The sequence below is a fragment of the Tamandua tetradactyla genome, chromosome 2, assembly GCF_023851605.1.
Source record: "Tamandua tetradactyla isolate mTamTet1 chromosome 2, mTamTet1.pri, whole genome shotgun sequence".
NCBI lineage: Eukaryota > Metazoa > Chordata > Mammalia > Pilosa > Myrmecophagidae > Tamandua > Tamandua tetradactyla.
Window position 1 is genome coordinate 155,684,999 of NC_135328.1, and position 20,555 is coordinate 155,705,553.

General features: G+C 38.1%; 1 long non-coding RNA gene across 1 annotated transcript in view; it reads right to left on the reverse strand.

Moving 5' to 3' along the window:
- Positions 1-3,241: 3,241 nt before the first annotated feature.
- LOC143674107 (uncharacterized) overlaps positions 3,242-20,555 on the reverse strand; it is a 69,059-nt gene continuing 51,745 nt past the window's right edge. The window contains exons 2-3 of the long non-coding RNA XR_013170871.1: positions 13,827-13,933; positions 3,242-4,020 (exon numbers count right to left, since the gene is read on the reverse strand). This is a non-coding gene — a long non-coding RNA (uncharacterized LOC143674107). The remainder of the gene's footprint in view (positions 4,021-13,826; positions 13,934-20,555) is intronic.

The window sequence follows — 20,555 nt, forward strand, 5'->3', positions numbered from 1 at the left end:
CTTATACCCAAAGAGAGAGCACTGAAGAAATAAATAAATAAATAAATAAATAAATAAATAAATAAATATGAACTCCTCAAAATTAAACACTTTTGCACATCAAAGAACTTGATCAAGAAAGTAAAAAGACAGCCTACACAATGGGAGACAATATTTGGAAATGATATATCCGATAAAGGTCTAGTATCCAGAATTTATAAAGAGATTGTTCAACTCAACAACAAAAAGACAGCCAACCCAATTACAAAATGGAAAAAAGACTTGAAAAGACACTTCCTTGAAGAGGAAATACAGATGGACAAAAGGCACATGAAGAGATGCTTTAAGACAGAATAAAGTTATTAAGTATGTAACAACATGGATGGACCTTGAGAACATTATGCTGAGTGAGACTAGCCAACAACAACAGGGCAAATATTGTATGGTCTCACTGATATGAGCTGACATTAGTGAATAAATTTGGAATATTTTGTTTGTAAGAAGTCAATCAGGAGATAGAAATAGAGTAAGATATTTGGTAATTGGAGCTGAAGGGATACAGACTGTGTAACAGGACTGGATACAAAAACTCAAAAATGGACAGCACAATACTACCTAAGTGTAATACAATTATGTTAAAACACTGAATGAAGCTGCATGTGAGAATGATAGAGGGAGAAGGGCTGGGGCATAAATGGAATCAGAAAGAAAGATAGATGTTAAAGATTGAGATGGTACAATCTAGGAATACCTAGACTGTATAATAATAGTGACCAAATGTAAAAAATTTAAAAACGCTTTTGCACGAGGAAGAACAAAGGAATGTCATTATTGCAGGGTGCTAAAAATAGATGGTAATTAATATTTTAAAATGTCACCTTATGTGTGAGACTAAAGGAAAAAATGTTTATTTGGTACAAAATTTATATTTTGAGTAGTGCATTTCCTAATATAACTTATGTAGATAATTTGATTGAACACCATAAGTACTTGGAATCTCAGGTAGGACATGAAATTTTGTTGGTTTGTCCAGAGTGATGCCCCGATGAATCCCGGAGTGATTCGTCAGTAAGTGGAAAAGTATTTACAAAGTGCCGTTTGGGGAATGGTGAGAACGGGGAGAAATTCAACTTCCCCAAGTTGAATTCTTGATATTCTCACAAGCAGTGTGGACCACCAAAGCTACAGGCTGAGCCCCCAGTCTTGGGGTTTGTTCATATGAAACTTAATCTCACAAAGGATAGGTCAAGTCTACTTAAAATTTAGGCCTAAGAGTACCCCCCAGGAGAGCCTCTTTTGTTGCTCAGAGGTGGCCCCTCTCTCCAGCCAACATGACGAGCAGTCTCCTCCCTGCCCCTCTCAACGTGGGACATGACTCCCAGGTGTGTGGGTCTTCCTGGCAACGTTGGACAGAGATCCTGGAATGATTCAGCATCAAGGGATTGAGAAGAACCCTAGAATGAGCTGAGACTTAGCATCAAGGGACTGAGAAAACCTTCTCAACAAAAAGGGGGAAGAATGAAATGAAACCAAGTGTCAATGGCTGAGAGACTCCAAACAGAGCCAAGAGGTTACCCTGGAGGTTATTACACATTAAGTAGATATCACCTTGTTATCCAAGATGTAATGGAGAGGCTGGAGGAAACTGCCTGAAAATGTAGAGCTGTGTTCCAGTAGCCATGTTTCTTGAGGATGATTGAATAATGATATAGCTTTCACAATATGACTGTGTGATTGTGAAAACCTTGTGTCTGATGCTCCTTTTATCTACCTTGTCAACAAATGAGTAGAATACATGGAATAAAGATAAATAATAGGGGGAACAAATGCTAAAATGAATTTAGTTTGAAATGCTAGGGATCATTGAAAGTGAGGGGTATGGGGTATGGCAGGTATAATTTTTTTTCTTTTCTGTTTTCATTTTATTTCTTTTTCTATTGTCTTTTTATTTCTTTTTCTGAATTGATGAAAATGTTCTAAGAAATGATGAATATGCAACTAAGTGATGATATTGTGAATTACTGATTATATATGTTGGTGTTTTATTTGGTTTGTTAAATTTTTTTTAGTTAATAAAGAAATAAAAAAATTGCATGATGATTATAACACTTGGAAGAAGTACAAATTCTGTTAAATATTGTATATTGCTGTTTCAAAAATGCACGTTGACTAAACTGTTTTAAGTATTTAACATTATTCTGGCAGGTTTAAATTTTTTTGAGGTTTTTTTTGTTTTTATGTTTGTTTTGCATGGCAGGCACTGGAAATTGAGCCTGGGTTTCTGGCATGGCAGGCAACAACTATGCCTACTGAGTCCTCATGGCCCACCCTGACAGATTTAATTTTGATGGTAATTGTATGTTGTGAAATGTTTGCTGAAAAAGTTTTGAAAGTTATTTTGGTAGCTTAATTATAAAAGGTATAAATGATGTCTTTTTAATTAAGAGGTAAAAGAATAAGTAGAACAAAACCTGAATAAATATAGTAAGTTACAAAAGTTTCATGAAAAAGGAAATTAAGGCCAAAGTTAAGAAAAGTTTGTTGAGTGTTTTCAGTTTGCTAAAGGTACTGAAATGTGATATAACAAATGAATTGGCTTTTATAAAGGGGATTTAAGTTGCTAGTTACAATTCTAAGGCCATGAAAATGTCCAAATTGAGGCACCAAAAAAGGTTACTTTTACTCAAGAAAGGCCAATTGCATCTGGGGTTTCTCTGTCACATATGAAGGCATATGGAAATGTCTGCTGCCCTTCTATCGTGATTTCTGGTTGGAAATGGCTCTCAGTTTCTGGCATATTTGGGGCCTTTTTCTTCTGCATCTCCAAATGTTTGTCACTTGACTTCATATCTGTGCTCTCTGTGCCAGCTCTCTAAGAGATTCCAAATATTTTTGTATGAGCTTTCTCCAAAATGGTTCCCTCTTAAAGGACTCCAGTAAGCTGATTGTTACCCACCTTGAATGAGTAGGGTTACATCTACAGGGAAACAGCCTAATCAAAAGGTCCCAACCCCATTTGGGTGGGTCACATCTCCGTGGAAAAAAACTAATTAAAAGGTCCACTCCACAATTAGGTAACTCACATCTCCATGGAAATAACCTAATCAAAGTGTCCCACCCAACAATAGATCTGCCCCCACCAGACTGGGTTAGAAGAAATGATTTTGCTGGAGTACATAACAGTTTCAAAGCAGCACATTCCACCCTCTGGACCCCCAAAAGGCATGTTCTTTCCATATACAAAATATATTCATTCCATCACAATATCAAAAAAGCCTTAAATCATTTCAGTAACAACACATACAATGCAAAGTAGAAAGCATTACAAAGTCTCATCAAAATCAGCTGCAAGCATTATCTGTCCTAAGGCAAAATTCTCTTCTGGCTGTGAGCCTGTGAAACTTAGAACAAGTTACCTACTGCCAATATAACTTTGTTAGGAGGGACAGTCATAGGATAAACATTCCCATTTCCATTGGCAGAAATTGGAAAGAAAATGGGTCATCTGATCCAAACAATTCTGAAAACCCACAAGGCATACTTAATTAGATTTAATACTATGAGAGTCACTTATAGAATGGTGTTTCATCTCTAGGGCTTGAGAAAGCAGTAGCCCATCACTGCTAAGGGATTATGCAGTGGCCTTGCTTTCTGCAAACACTGGGGGAACGGTTGCAACGTTGGGGAGCTCTGGGGAGAACACCTTGTTCTTGACCATACCCTCTTCATGCCTCTGGGTGGCACATGGACTCTATACCATGCACATGTTCAGCCCCTTCCAAAGAGTGGGGTTGATGCCAAAACCAAATCCCTGGGTTTTGTGATCTGCCCTCTCTGAAGATTGAGGTGGCAACACTTTTTTGCCCACCCTCTGACTCTGGGTAAAACTCACATGCATGGATGAATCCACTTTCCTCATCCAGGATTTCCTGACTCCAGTCCTTAGCTTCCATTGTTCTGCTTTTGAAGTCATTTTTCCTTTAATTTGTCCCCTTTAGTTCAGACTGGCAGGGGTTCTGTTCATACAGGTCCCTTGACACTCTTGTTAGTTTTCCATACACTATACAGGGATCACAACCATCAGACAATAGGACTTTCCACAACTTCTTTCTGAAAAACTTCATTCTTAATTCCAGCTTGCACTGAAATGGCTGACTGATTTCATGGTTGACTAAATCCTCACATGGGTCATTACTCTCTAGGCATTCATTTTCCAATGCTCAGAATTTTCCAAGCTACCAATTTATGGTTTCTTTGTACCCAACAGTTAGTTCTCAGCTTATCTGTTTCCTGTCAGATTTTACTATAATCTGCAAGGAGAAGTCAAGCTGCATTTTCCACATTTAGTTTAGATATGTCTTAAGCTAAGTATCCCTGCTCATTGCTTTCAGGTCCTACCTCCCATCCAACATCAATGCTCTCAATTTTACCAAATTCTCTGCCTCTTTAAAGTGAGGGTCACCTCTATTTCAGTTTGCAATGACAAATTCATCATTTCTGCATAAGACCTCATCAGAAGTATCTTTAGAGTCCATATTTCGACCAATAGTCTCTTCAAAGCAATCTAGGCTTTCTCTATCAAGCACCTCACAATTCTTCCAGAATCTTCCCCTTATCCATTTACAAAGCTGTTAAACATTTTTGGTGTTTGCAAATCACAGCACCCCACTGCTCTGGTACCAAAATCTGCTTCAGTTTGCTAAAGCAGCTGGAATGAGATATACCAGAAATGGATTGGCCTTTACAAAGAAGATTCATTAGGTTACAAATTTACCATTCTAAGACCACTAAAAGGTGCAAATTCAAACATCATCAAGAGGATACCTTCACTTTCAGAACGTCCAACTGTATTCCTGGTTTCTGTGTCACATGGGAAGGCATGTGACAACATCTGCTGTCCTTCTCTCCAAGCTTTTGGTTTCAGCTTCTGACTCCTGGGTCTTCTCTTAGCTTCTTCAGGCAAACTGGATTTCACCTCTTAGCTTAACATCTCCTGGTGGCCTTTTTCTGTCTGTAAGCATCTGTCACTTGGTTTCATCTTTCTGTTCTTTGTATCAGCTCTTCAAGCAACTCTGCTTTCTCCAAAAGTCTCCATTTTAAAATACTCCAGTAAGTGGATGAAGACACATTGAATGGGTGGGGTCATACCTCCATGGAAACAACATAATCCAAAGGTTACATGCAACCATAAGTGTTGTTCTAGTTTGCTAGCTGCTGGAATGCTACACACCAGAGATGGATTGGCTTTTAATAAAAGGGGACTTATGAAATGGGATTTTGATTAAAACATGGCTTTTCTAGGGTTCATATATCCTTTCAAACCATCACAGTCATATTATCACTGATTTATCATAAAAGAGTAGCTGGGCCCTGAACCCTTAGAACTTACGGCCCCTGGGCTTATGGTATTCTTTTTCCAAAGCATTGTATTTGGTTATGTCCAGGGAATGGGAAATTTTCCCTTAGGGAGGACAGAAGATGGAGCATGATAGGCTGTGGGGACAGTGAATGCCAATACAAGTGATCTACAGGCAGTCAAGGACACAGCCTCATCCATTTCAATAATGAAATAAATAGGAATTTATTTCATTAGTTCTTCAGAAGAAAGGCAGCTAATTTCCATCTGAGGTTCTTTCTTACATGAGAAGGCTCAGAATAATCTCTGCTGGCCTTCTCTCTAGGCCTCTGAGTCCCAACAACTTTCCCCAGGGTGATTCCTTTCTGCATCTCCGAAGGCCTGGACTGAGCTGTGAGTGAGGAGATCAGATATGCCAAGCTGCTTGGGCTGTGCTACATTGCACTCTCTCATTTAAGCACCAGTCAATTAAGTCAAACATCATTTGTTGCAGCAGGCATGCCTCCTAGCTGCTTGCAAATGTAATCAGGAAGAGATGAGGTTCACATGCCATTGGCTCATGTCCACAGCAGTATAACTAGGCATCTTCACCTGGCCAAGTTGACAACTGAATCTAACTACCACATATCCACCCCTTGTCAACTTGGCAACTGCACACATCACCTTAAACAATATTAAGGTGCAAAAAAATTCTCATTTGCTGTGGACCTATGAATCTCAAAACAAGTTGTCTGGTGCCAATATGCAAAGGAGGATATTCGCAGGATACAGGTTTTCATTTCCATAGGGAGAAATTGGAAAGAACACAGGTGTAAAATCTACAGGGCAAACATCATGGGATTTCAAAGTCTGAAAGTTATTCATCCTTCAGCTTTAGAAAGTGGCAGTCCCACCCTTTCCAAGGGCCTATGCAGTGTCTTGTCTCTTTCTGAATCAACCTAGGGGAACATTGAGACCACATTTTTCTTGGCTCCACTCTCTCCAGGCATCAGAGCCAACCCCTGGGCTCTCAGTGTGCATACATCTGCCTCAGCCCAAACCACCTCTCCTGCACAAGTGCAGACTCACCCCACCCTTCCCAGGCCCTACCTCCTGCTCCTTACCCCCTGGAGGCAGTTGCCAATGCAGAAAGACTGTGGGTGCGTACCTCCATACCCAAGCTACACTCATTCCCAAACTATAAAGTCATGCAACCCCACTCTACCACCCTTAACTCTGTGCCTGTACATCAATTTACAGCCATCAGATCAGTGCATAGGCAAAGACACTCAGTCACGCCCCCACCTCTGGGCAAGTGCTAACATGTACATTTGGGCCACATCTGCCTCCAGCCCAAGCAGACACAGCACCAACCTGCTGCAGTGAGCTCTGTGCATGTGCCCAAAGGGCCCTGCACCCTAGACCAGCACACACCAGGGCCCCGGCCCCAGACACATACCCCTAAACAACCATAACCTCCCCACTGCTGGATGCCCATGCTCACAGTTATCAGTGTAGCATCTCCAACCTATGCCTATACACGCACTGCAATGCATCACCACACTGTTGTGTCCTGTACAATGCCCAGCATCCAGCTCCACATCCATCCTGCAAATGCAAGTCTTTAGATTACTGAAGGAAATCAACTTACAAAGTAAACCTATTAAGATATTTACATGCCACAAAGACAACAGATTATCACTAAGCATATGATGCAGAAAGATATAGCCCAGTCTAATGACCAAAATAAAACACCAGAGGAGACACAGACATTGGAACATCTAATCAAAGATGTTCATATAATTCCACTAAATAAAATCAATAGGATGGCTAATGACATAGAGGGCAAGAAACTGATTTTGAACACTCAAAAGAGAAAATGACCAAAAAAAAAAAAAGGAAAAATTTTCAATTGGAGCTCAGGGAAAGGATGGACAAAGAAAAGTGCACAATTATAAGACTCATTGGTGTCCCAGAAGGAGAAGAGATGAGTAAAGATTAGGAAGATAAGTTGAGGATATAATGGGGAAAACTTCTTAAATCTTATAAGGGGCATAAGTATGCATATCAAAGAAGTCAAACAAATTCCAAGTACAATAAATCCAAATAGGCCTTCCTAAGACATATACTAATCAATTTGTCAATGCTGAAAAGAAGCAGAAAATCATGAAAGCACCAAGAGAAAAACAATCTTTTACGTACAAGAGTAACCACATAAGTCTGAGTTCAGACTACTCAACTGGCACTATGTAGGCAAGAAGGCAGTGGTATGATATATTTAAGATCCTGAAAGAGAAAGACTTCCAGCCAAGAATTCTGTACCCAGGCAAATTATCCTTCAAAGATGAGGGAGAGATTACAATTTGCACAAACCAATCCTGAAAGAATTTGTCATCAAGAGACCAGTCCTACAAGAAATATTAAATGGAGTTCTGAGAGCTGAAGAAAAAGATAAGAGAGGGAAGTCTGGAGGACTGCACAGAATTGAAGAGTATATAGATCTGACAAATAAAATCCCAAAGATAAGATTGTGGATTCATGAAGTGCCTTTTCAATAATAACTTTGAATCTTAACAAATGAGCCTTACCAACTAAAAGATACAGATTGGCAGAAAGGATTAAAAAATATAATGCAGTTATATGCTGCTTACAAAAAATTCATCTGAGACACAAGGATACAAGTAGATTTAAAGTGAAAGGATGGGGCAAGTTTAGCAGTGCTCCAAGAAATGGCTAAAGAGGGGGTGGGAGGGTGAATGGGTTGGTGATTCCAGGGTGTGGGTGACCTCGGAGGGTCTTCTGCATCACATGGGGTTGTCCTGGTTGCAAAGGCTGAGTATCTGAGAGGCAGGGAGTCAGAGACTCTCTGGGTGGTGCAAACAGCCTAAAAATGCAGTAACCACACAAGTTGTAACCAAAAGAAAGCAGGAGTAGCTATAGTAATATTGGACAAAATAGACCTTAAATGTAAAGGTATCATAACAGACAAAGAAGGACACTGTATATTAATAATAGTTTCAGCAAGAAGAAATAACAATCATAAATGTTTACGCTCCCAGTCAAGGAGCTCCAAAGTACATGAGACAGACATTGGCAAAATTGAAGGGAGTGATAGATGTTTCAACAATAATAGTAGGAGACCTCAATATACCACTCTACTCTATAGATAGAGAACCAGACAGATGATCAACAAGGTAATAGGGAAGTTAAGCAACTTGATAAATGAATTAGACCTAATAGACATAAATTGGTCATTATACCCCAAAACACCAGGATATACATTCTTCTCTAGTGCTCATGGAACATTCTCCAGGATAGATCATGTGCTGGCGCACAAAACAGGTCTTTCTAAATTTTAAAACATTAAAATTATTCAAAGCACTTTGATCACAATGTAATGAAATTGGATGTTGGGACCCAGGTCAGGTTTTTCATGAAGAAGGCCTCTGACTGCTGGCAAAGCCACATCAGAATAACCATGGAGGCACAGAGCCTTGGTCTCCTGTGTGGTGAGGTTCAGCCTGGGCTGTGCCTTATCTAATCTGGCCTTACCATGGGAAATTTCTGCCTCTGCAGCTTCAAACAGGCTAATTAATGTTCACTTTGTTCTCAAGAAAAAGTTCTGTATCCCTATTCATTACATCAAGCACATTCTCATGTACTGCACTGCCTTATCTGATATTTTATTGTTAAACAGTATAAAATAAACTTGAACTAGCCTCTTGGGTTTGGTTACCATCAGTCAGGCAAAGAACCCCCTAACCCGACTTTCTCTTAAACTCTGTGTTGTGTTTTTCATAAATCTCCCACTGCCCCTTCTGATCCTGTTTGAACATTGCTCAAGCTGGACTTGGCAATTGGCACCTGAACGGGGACCTGATAGGGTAAAGTGAGGAAATGCTCCAGGGACATCCACTACAAATACTACAAAGAGCTACTAAGAGTTACAAAAAGGTAAGGAATGAATTGGAGATATTTTAAGCTAAGGGTAAAGCATGGGGTATTCAGGTTCAGCAGAAAGGAACCTCTACAAATCCATGCTGTCCACTAGAGGCACAAAATTTTTCTCAGTCTCAGTTAGAAACTTTTCTTAGTCATGGACAGAATTGTTGCCCATGGTTTCCAGAAGAAAGTACAGTTAATCCTCAAACTTGGGCAAAAGTAAGAGAAAAATTAAAAAAACAGATATGAGACTGTTAATCTTAAACATACCCCCATTATGTACTTTTACTTTATCTCAGCTATCCAAATATATAATTCGGACCACTGCTGACATTACACCCCAACCCATAGCTTTAACTTGGGAAACAAATGAGCCTGTGTAGGTTGAGCAATGGCCCTTATCTAAAGAAAAATTAGAGGCTCTAACTCAGTTGAAGAAGAGTTTAAAGCAGGACATATAGAAGAATATTATAGTCCTTAGATTTCTCTAGTGTTTATTATAAAAAATAAATCAGGAAAATGGGAAATGACAACTGATTTGAAAAAGTTAATGCTGTAATTCAACCTATGGGGTCATTACAACCTGGCTTGACCACACAAGTTATGATTCCTGAAACTGGTTTATCATTGTGATAGATTTGGAAGATTGCTTCTTTGTCATACCATTAGCAGAGCAAGATAAAGAGAAATTAATTTCTGAGCCTGTTCCTAATAAGGTGTCTTTATATAAAAAATTCATATACACCTTAGTCAGAAAATATTCAATGGGGACAATGCCATGGTGAACAAAAAAGTCAGAAATCATTAATGGTTCCTATGGAATTGTAGTGGATTGGTCCCCTAAGGGGTATGCAGTTCTGACTCAAAGTGTTTAGTTAGGTTACCTTGGTTTGCTCTAAATAATTTTTCTACTGAAATTTATACCAATGCTACAAATAAAATCTTGTGGCAAGGGATGGGAATGGTAGTTCTATCTCCTTTTGTTAACTCAGGTCCTTAACAAAAGGCAAGTTGAAAACTGGCCATTAGTTTAGCTCCTATTCATAAATATTAAAAAAACCTTAAAAAAGTGAAAATTCTTGTTTAAAATTACAATTTGATATTTCATATATGCATTAAAGTATTTTAAGTATTTAACATTACTCTAACAAATTTGATCTTTTTTAAATTTTTTTATTAACGGAAAGAAAGAAAAAAAAAGAAATTAACACAACATTTAGAAATCATACCGTTCTATATATGCACTCAGTAATTGTTAACATCATCACATAGATGCATGATCATCGTTTCTTAGTACATTTGCATCGGTTTAGAGGAAAATTTGATTTTGATGGTAATTGTATGTGATGAAATGTTTGCTTGAAGTAATGACTTGAGTATGAGGGATATAAAAATGTGGCTTTATCAATAGGAAAAGGAAAGTAGTTTTGTCCTAAGATAAAGTGAATGGCAGTTACAAAATAAGAAAAAATATAAGACAAAGTCAAAACAAGTTGTTGAAGATTTGTGGAAATGGAAATTATGGTCAAAGTCAAGAAAAATTTAATGGGTCTATCTATAAAATTTAATAATGCAAAACTAAAGTTTAGCTTTCTCTCTGTTAAAGTGACAAAGTTTTCTTGGACTCTTGGCCTGTTCTAGTGAAAAGTTATAAAAGTCTTTTCTGAGTAATTAGTATAAAAAGCTGAGAGTCTGTGCTTTATCAGAACAACTTAACGTTAACTTTTATCATGTCCTTAACTGTGTAAGAAAAATAAATCATCACACTGTTTAAACAAATCTCTTAACCTAAAGTAATATTGCTATAAGTGGATCTGTTACAGGCTAAAGAATGTTCAAATCATGTAAATACCTAAATTCCTTTTAGCCAAAATATTCTAATGCTTTGTCCTGTATTTATGTAATATATATATGTATAAACTAAATTTACTCCCCCAAATGACCATGGTTTGCATAATGAACAGATCAGATTCTAAGGACTGAATGTAAGGGAAAGATACAATTGTGGAGTCTGTTTTGTTCACCTGATGTTGCCATTGCATACAACTGATGTTGCTATTGCATGACCTTGGTAATAAACAGTTAGAATGTGCACTCTAACTGGAAGGACTGGCTATCCTCCTGAAAGGAGGTATACTTTGATAAAGACATCTGGCTCCCAGGAAGTTCCTCTTGGTTCCTAGCTGAGAGTTTGGCCCAAAGGACCAAACTGTGCCCAGTCACTTAAGCTGATTAGAATTTGGTCACTATTGTATAAAAATATCATAAAAACTACCTACAAAAAATTAAAAATAGAGCTCATTATTCTCTTAAATTAGTGCTATAAAAAATAAAAAAGGAGGAGAATACCTTACCTTCCCTCAATGAAAATTAGCTTTAGCCCTTTATACTTTAAATTTTTTAAATCTTAAAACCTCTCACACATCAGCTAAATCTCATTTCCAGAAGAACACTGTTCTGGTTTACTAGCTGCCGGAATGCAACACACCAGAGATGGATTGGCTTTTAATAAAAGGGGATTTATTTTGTTGGTTCTTCAGAGGAAAGGCAGCTAACTTTCCACTGAGGTTCCTTCTTACGTGGAAGGCACAAGATGGTCTCTGCTGGTCTTCTCTCCAGGCCCCTGGGCTCCAACAACTTTCCCCAGGTTGACTTCTTTCTGCATCTCCAAAGGCCGGGGCTGAGCTGCTAGTGCTGAGATGAGGAATGCTGAGCTGCTTAGCAGTGCTACGTTGCAATCTCTCATTTAAGCACCAGCTTAAATGAGTCAAGCATCAGTCATTGCAGCAGACACGCCTCCTAGCTGACTGCAGATGTAATTGGCAACAGATGAGGTTCACGTACCGTTAGCTTATGTCTGCAGCAACAAGACTAGGTATGCTCACCTGGCCAAGTTGACAACTGAATCTAACTAACACAAATACTCACACATTCCACAGTATTAGTATGATGGAAAGATTTTCAGACAGGCCAATGAAAGGAACCTGATCCTGCTTTAATGTGGAGAAGAGGTTATGTTTGTGTTTTTCCCAGAAGGTGCAAAGCAACCATTTTGAGTCCTAGAACACTGTGTGAGACAAATCTAGAACAGTAGACTGGCCATTGATAACACAGATGAAGGAGTTGATGCTGACCACTCAGAACCAGCGGAAACACCACCACCAGCTGATGACTAATACCTCTTCTGCACCTGCTATGACATGGGGTCAAATAAAAAAACTTCCCCAAGATACTGCTATAATTTTACTATCAACTGGTCAATCTTCTAATCCAAAAGTGCTTTTTATAGCTTGCTGTTCTTTGTTAACCCTTCAGGTGGGCTTGGTTTCAGGAGCTTGCCATTGGGCTTATGTTCCCTTTCCTCCCATAGCATCTCCTGCTTCTTGAAATGAACCTGTTTTTGTAGATAACATCCAGCTTTTGGGAGATCAGTCAGTGGGTTCCACTGAATATGAACATGGAATAATCAACTATACAGGAAGTTCAGTATTTTGGCCTTTATGTTTTTCTTCTAGAACTATTAACGGATGTCTTTTAGTTATGGCAATCGGGGGAGCTCAACTTTTTAATTTTGCTAATTCTGGTGATTATGATAAAATTCTCCAAATGGGTAAAAACAGAGGATTTATGGATGACACCACTTGGATTCCTTACCAAACCCCCCCTTTTCCTTATTGTGCCAGTAGTACACATACTGTTCTTGACCAGCATCCTCCATGGGTTGAGTGTGTTCAACCCTTTGCCTCAGAACATATTAGTTTAAGTGGTGACACCTTCATGATGTTAGATTGGACACACAATTTAAATAATTTCTTTTCCCATTCCAGCCCTCAGCAATTGGGAGGATTTGTTACTAATATACTTACAACTAAAGATGGACATTTTCAAAAGGATCTGTGGAGATTAACTGTAGCATCTCAGTCTATTCAACTGTCTTATCATGGCAATAATGGATTATGCAAAAAAGATAATTACTATACTAAAAGAGGGAATTATTGCTGTAATTTATTTAATGCAACTGCATGTGTTAACCCTCCTTATGTAATCCTTGCTGGAAATTTAATTGTAACATGAAAAAATGGCATGTTTATTATTACTTTTTTAATTGCAATTTAACAAATTGCCTATCTGTACATAATGCTGGCCAAAATATTCTTATAGTTCATCAGCCTGCTTTTATCATGCTGCCAGTTAATTTCAGTGGTCCCCAGTCCTATAGTCCAGGACTACAAGTATTAAAAGCACTACATTCTGAACGTACTCATTCAAAAAGAGTAGTCAGGTTAATTATATCTGGTATATTATCTTTAGTAACTTTGATAACCACTGCTACTGTATCTGCCCTGGCCTTAAGTCAAAGTAATCAAAAATACTACTACTATTAGAGATTTGGTCCACAATATTTCTGTAGCCTTTCAAACTCAGCTGGATTTAAATACTAAATTTGATGCTAAACTAAATGCATTGGAATCTGTTATGGTTCAGCTTGGAGATCAACTCCAAGCTCTTAAATTTAGAGAGGCACTCTTATGCCATCCAGAATATCACAGCATATGTTTAACTGCTTTACCTTATAATGAATCCAAGTGGAATTGGTCACAAGTTCAAAATCATCTGGCTGGTATATAGTTCAATAACAATGTGAGCCTTGATCTTCAACAATTATGCTCTTCTATTCTAGATATACAAAAAAATACATGTTGATATAATTGATCTTAAAGAATTTGCCAAAGAATTATTAAATAATTTGTAAGGCTTTACTCCATTCAACACGCTAAAGCATTCTGCTATATATTTATATATTTTTTGTGCTTAATTATACTTGGTTTTATTCTCTTCTCTTCAGTCCTCTGGTGTGGAGACCTCCAACTCTTCTAAACAGAACAACAATTCATCAGCACACTTAACTTCTAAAACTATTAGAAGGCACTGATGTTATGAATGGGATCACTTACTAACATGGCTGAAAACATTAAGAAAATTTACTATTAGCTTGATAGTGATGTTAATTCTTCTCTTTTGTCTTTTATGCATAATATGGAAATGTTTCCAAAGAAGGCAACATGAATACAAATTTAAGACTGTTGCCTTGACCTCTGTCATGCCAGTACTACAAATATAAAGAGGGCATGATCAGACCCTCTCAGGGGGCATTGCCTCTCTCTCACTTGCACAGCTCTTACCATGCTGCTTGACCCCAGAAGATGACTGGTTATTCAAAGACAGGTAAGAGTCCTTAAAGGAGGAGCAACCTAAGACAGGCACAGTCACAAAGGGGCCATCAAGAAAAAACTTGGGGCTCTTCTTAAAGAATAAAAAAAGGGAAATGTTGAGGCCCAGGCCAGGTTTTTCATGAAACAGGCCTCTGACTGCTGGCAAAGCCTCATCAGAATAACCTTGGAGGCACAGCCCCTTGATCTTCTATGTGATGAGGTCTGGCCAGGGCTGCACCTTATCTAATCCAGCCTTACGGTGGGAAATTTCTGCCTCTGCAGCTTCAAACAGGCTAATTAATGTTCATTCTGTTCTCAAGAAAGTTTTGTATCCCTATTCATTACATCAAGCACATTCTCATGTACTGCACTACCTTATCTGATATTCTATTGTTAAACAGTATAAAATAAAGTTGTGCTGGCTTCTTGCGGTAGATTGCCACCAGTCAGGCAACCAACTGCCTAGCCTCCACCTTCTCTTAAACTATATGTTGTATTTTTTCATAAATCTCCCACTGCCCCATCTGACCCTGTTTGAACCATTGCTTGAGCTGACTCAGCAGCTGGATATCAATATCAGCAAAACACAGGAACTTACACAAATGTATGGAGATTAAATAACACACTCTCAAACCACCAGAGGGTCAAAGAATAAATTGCGAGAGAAATCAGTAGCTATCTGGAGATGAATGAAAATAAGAATATGACATCAGAACTTAGGGAATGTGGCAAAGACTGTGCTGAGAGGGAACTTATTGCCCCAAATGTCTATATTTAAACACAAGAAAGAGCACAAATCAAGGATTTGACTATTCACTTGCAGGAACTTCAGAAAGCACAGTAAACTAACCCCATAGTAAATAGAAGAAGAGAAATAACAAAAGTTAAAACAGAGTGACATGAATAAGAAGAAGAATAGAAAGAATCAATCAAACCAAAAGTTGATTCTTTGAGAAAATCAACAAAATTAATGGGCCAAGAGCAAGACTGACAAAAGAAAAAATAAAGACATTGGAAATAAACAAAATCAGAAATGAGAAGGGTGCATTACCACAGACCCTAAAGAAATTAAAGAAATCATAAGAGGATAGTGTGAACTACTATGTGCCACCAAGCCAGGCAACTTTGATGAAATGCACAAATTCCTGAAACACAGAAACAAGATACACTGACTTAAGAAGAAATAGAAGATCTCAACAAACCAATCACAAGTAAAGAGATTCAGTCAGTCATCAAAAATATTCCTACAAAGAAAAGCCCAGGGCCAGGTGGCTTCACAGGGGAATTTTATCAAGCATTCCAAAAAGAGCTAACAATAATTCTGCTCAAACTTTTTCTGCCCAAAAATTGAGGAAAAATGAACATTACCTAACTCTTTTTATGAGCTAATATCATTTTATGAAGCTAATATCATTTTAATATCAAAACAAGGTAAAGATGCTATAAGAAAGGAAAACTACAGGCCAATCTCCCTAATGAACATAGATGCAAAACTTTTCAACAAAATACTAGCAAATTGAATCCAACAACACATTAAAAGAATTATGCACCACAATCAAGTGGAGTTTATACAATAAATGCAAGGACAGTACAACACAAGGAAATTAATTAATGTAATACAGCACATTAACAAGTTGAAAGATAAGAACCACGTGACCATCTCAACTGATGCTGAAAAGCATTCAACAAAATTCAACATACTTTTCAAAACAAAAAACACTTCAAAAGTTAGGAATCAAAGGTAACTTCCTCAATGTAATAAAGGGCATATATGAAAAACTAGTAGCCAGCATTTTTCTCAGTGGAGAGAGACTGAAAGCTTTCCCTCTAAGATCAGGAGTGAGACAAAAATGCCCTCGGTCACCACTGTTACTCAACACTGTGCTAGAAGTTCTAACTAGAGCAATCAAGCAGGGCAAAGAAATAAAAGGCATCCAAATTGGAAAGGAAGAATTAAAATTTTCATTATTTGCAGATAACATGATACTATACTTGAAAAATCCTGAGAAATCTACAACAAAGTTACTTACATTAATAAACAAATTCAGCAATGTGTTGGGATATGAAATTAATGTGCAAAACTCAGTAACATTTCTATACACAAGCCATGATCTAACTGAGGAGTCAGTTAAGGAAAAAAATCCATTCAAAATAGCAACTAGAAGAATCAAGTACCTAGGAATAAACTTAACTAGGCATGTAAAGGACTTGTACACAGAAAACTACATAACATTGCTAAAAAAAATCAAAGAGCTAAATAGGTGGAAAGACATTCCCTACTCATGAATAGGAAGGTTAAATATAGTTAAGATGCCAATTCTCCCCAAACTAATCTACAGATTCAATGGTGTACCAATCAAAATTCCAACAGCCTACTTTGAAGACTTAGAAAAGCTAGGTACCACATTCATCTGGAAGAGAAAGAGACCCTGAATAGCTAAAATCATCCTTAAAAAGAAGAATGACATGGGAGGATTAACACTTCCTTAGTTTAAAATTTATTATAACGCCACAGTGGTCAAAATTGCATGGTATGCACAGAGGTAGAAGTATTGACTAATGGAATTGAATCAAGAGGGCAGAAATAGACCACCAAATCTCTGGCCAACTGACTTTTGGCAAGGCCCCCAAGTCCCCTGGACTGGGACAAAATAGTCTTTTCAATAAATGGGCGTGGGAGAACTGGACATCAATAGCCAAAGAATGAAAGAGAACCCTTACCTTATACCCAATACATAAATTAACTCAAAATGGATCAAACAGCTAAATACAAGAACAAGCATGATAAAGTGTCTAGAAGAAAAGGTAGATAAAATCTTTAAGACCTAGCAATAAGGGGTAGTTTCCTAAACTTTACACCCAAAGCACAAGCAACAAAAGAAAAAAATAAATAAATGGGAACTCCTCAAAATCAAATATTTCTGCATCTCAAAGACTTAGTCAAAAAGATGAAGAGACAGCCAACTCAATGGGAGAGAACATTTGGAAATCTCACATTGGACAAAGGTTTGAAATCCTTTTACATAAAGAAATCATAGAATTGAGCAAAAAAGAACAAATAACCCAATTATGAAATGGGCTAAAGATATGAATAGGCATTTTCCTGAAGAGGAAAATACAGATGGCTCAAAAGCACATGAAGAGATTCTCATTTTCATTAGATATAAGAGAAATGCAGATCAAAACTACTATGTGATATCACCTCACACCTATAAGAATGGCTGCTATTTTTAATAAAAAAATAAAACAAGAAACCACAAATGTTTGAGATGGTATGCAGAAATTGGGTGTTTTATTCACTGCTGGTGAGAATGAATAATGGAACAGCTGCTATGAAGAAAGTTTGGTGGTTCCTTAGGAAATGAAATATCAAGTTTTCCTATGACTCAGCAATAGTACTACTTGATATACACCCAGAAGAGCTGAAAGCAGTGGCTACACACATTTGCACACTGATGTTCACAGCAGCATTATTCACAGTCACCAAAACATGGAAAGAATACAAATGCCCATCAACAAATGAGTGGATAAACAAATGTGCTATATACATGTGATGGATTATTATGCAGCAGTAAGACAAAATAATGTCCTGAGGTGTATAACATAATGGATGAACCTTGAGGACATAAGGTTGGTTGAAATAAGCCAGACACAAAAAGATTTATACTGCATAACTCCACTTTTATGACCATGCTAAAGCTAAAATTAGGGGCTTATAATACAGAATATAGGGGACTTAGAGATAGATAGAAGCTAGATGTGGTAGAACAGTTAGTTAATGAGGTTGAACTCAAATGTAAGGGAATAAATATAAGTGAAGGTAGTTCACTAATGGGTCTATAAGTAATATTACTATATTGAAGGTGAACATGATGAAAGGATTTTATAGACCTATGTGTCCCACTAATTAACGCTAGAAATATAAATAAGTTCTTGCAAGTACTACTCCAAAGGTATGATTCATGTACAAAGAACTTTTAAGTCCAGGGAACAGGGGGAAAATGGCTTTTGAATGCTATGAGCTATGTTCAACAGGAACACATCAGCAGTGCCACAGCAACACCAGGTGTAAATCATCGGTGAGGGACAATAGTTAAAGGGAGGGATCTATAGCGGGTGGACACAGACATACGCTGTGAATTAGATATGGTCAGTACTGATACTGGCTTTGGGTGGGGTTTGTGAAAAAGGCACAAGCAAAATGAGTTTCTTTTTGTTTTTGCTCCCAGCTCTGAAAAGAAGTTGCACTGTGGTACAGTCCCTTAGAAAAACAATGCTTTATTGCAAGTTGAAGGACTAACTCAAAATTCCCTGTGACGTTCAGAACAGCCATCCCCATACAGGGATGGATAAGTGACATCACCTCTAAGCCTCACTCTGGCAGTGCACAATTGAGCATATTAATGAAATGGAAAGCTTGTCTGCTACAGTGCAGCATTTTTAACAATAACCCTTTGAGTGCAGAAATGCATACTATCTTAGGAACAGTTTCGTTTGTGGAAGAGTAACACTTGCCCCTCCTTGCTGATATTCCCAAAGTGGCTATTTCTGTACCCACCATTGATGGATGTGGCAGTATACCAGAAGACTCTGTTATAGTTATGGATCAGCTCACAGGCAGCCAATTGCCTGGACAACAGTAGCCATACAACTTTGTACAGTGTAGTGGAAAACTGGGACCATACAAAGCAGTCACAGGCTGAATTAAGGCTTGTATGGATCTTCATTGTCCATGAACCAGGAAATGCATTGCCTATTTGTACTGACAATTGGGCAGTGTGTCAGAGCTTGATAGTGTGGATGGCCACATGGAAGCAAGAGCAATAGACTGTTGTCAGCTACCCTTTATGGGGAAAATAAATGTGTAATGACATCTGGACTGCCTATCACAATTGAAAGGCAAGCATGTGTGTCAGTTTGAAGTTATTATGTATCCCAGAAAACCATGTACTTTAATCCTCATTCATTATTGCTGGTCACTATTTTGACGATTTTCATGGAGCTGTGACTTACCTAACTGTGTGGGTTGCAACTTTTGATTATATTGTCGAGATGTGTCTCCACCTATTTAAGATTGGGTTTCTTACTGGAGCCCTTTAAGAGTTGTTCTGGTTTGCTAGCTGCTGGAGTGCAATATACCAGAAACAGAATGGCTTTTAACAAGGGGAATTAAATAAGTTGCTAGTTTACAGTTCTAAGGCCAAGAAAATGTCCCAATTAAAACAAGTCTATAGAAATGTCCAATTTAAGGCATCCAGGGAAAGATACCTTGGTTCAAGAAGGCCGATGAAGTTCAGGGTCTCTCTCTCAAGTGAGAAGGCATGTGGTGAAAACAGTCAGGGCTTCTCTCTCAGCTGGAAGGGCACATGGTGAACATGACATTATAATCTGCTAGCTTTCTCTCCTGGCTTCTGGTTTCATGAAGCTCCCTGGGAGGTGTTTTCCTTCTTCATCTCCAAAGGTCGCTGGCTGCTGGACTCTCTGCTCCGTGGTGCTGCAGCATTCTCTGCTCTCTCTGAATCTCTCATTCTCCAAAATATTTCCTCTTTAATAGGACTCTAATAAACCAATCAAGACCCACCCAAATGGGTGGAGACATGCCACACCTAATCCCGTTTAACAACCACTCTTGACTAAATCACATCATCCAGGGAGATGATCTGATTACAGTTTCAAACATACAGTATTGAACAGGGATTATTCTACCTTTATGAAATGGGATTTATATTAAAACATGGCTTTTCTTATGGGGCATACTTCCTTTCAAACTAGCACAAGAGGGGACCATTTTGGAAAGAGCTACAAGAGCCACCAGAGTTGACAGAGCCAACAAAATAGATGGAGCCCCAGGGAAGCCACTGAAGTGAAAGCTAGCAGAGCTCACCATGTGCCTTTCCAGCTGAGAGAGAAATCCTGAACATCCTTGGCCTTCTTGAACCAATGTATCTTTCCCTCAATGCTTTAATATGGATATTTTCTTGGCCTTAGAACTTTAAACTTGCAACTTAATAAAGCCATTCCATTTCTAGTATATTCCACTTCAGCAGCTTGCCCACTAAAACATGTTTTAGTCTGTAAAAGTCTGC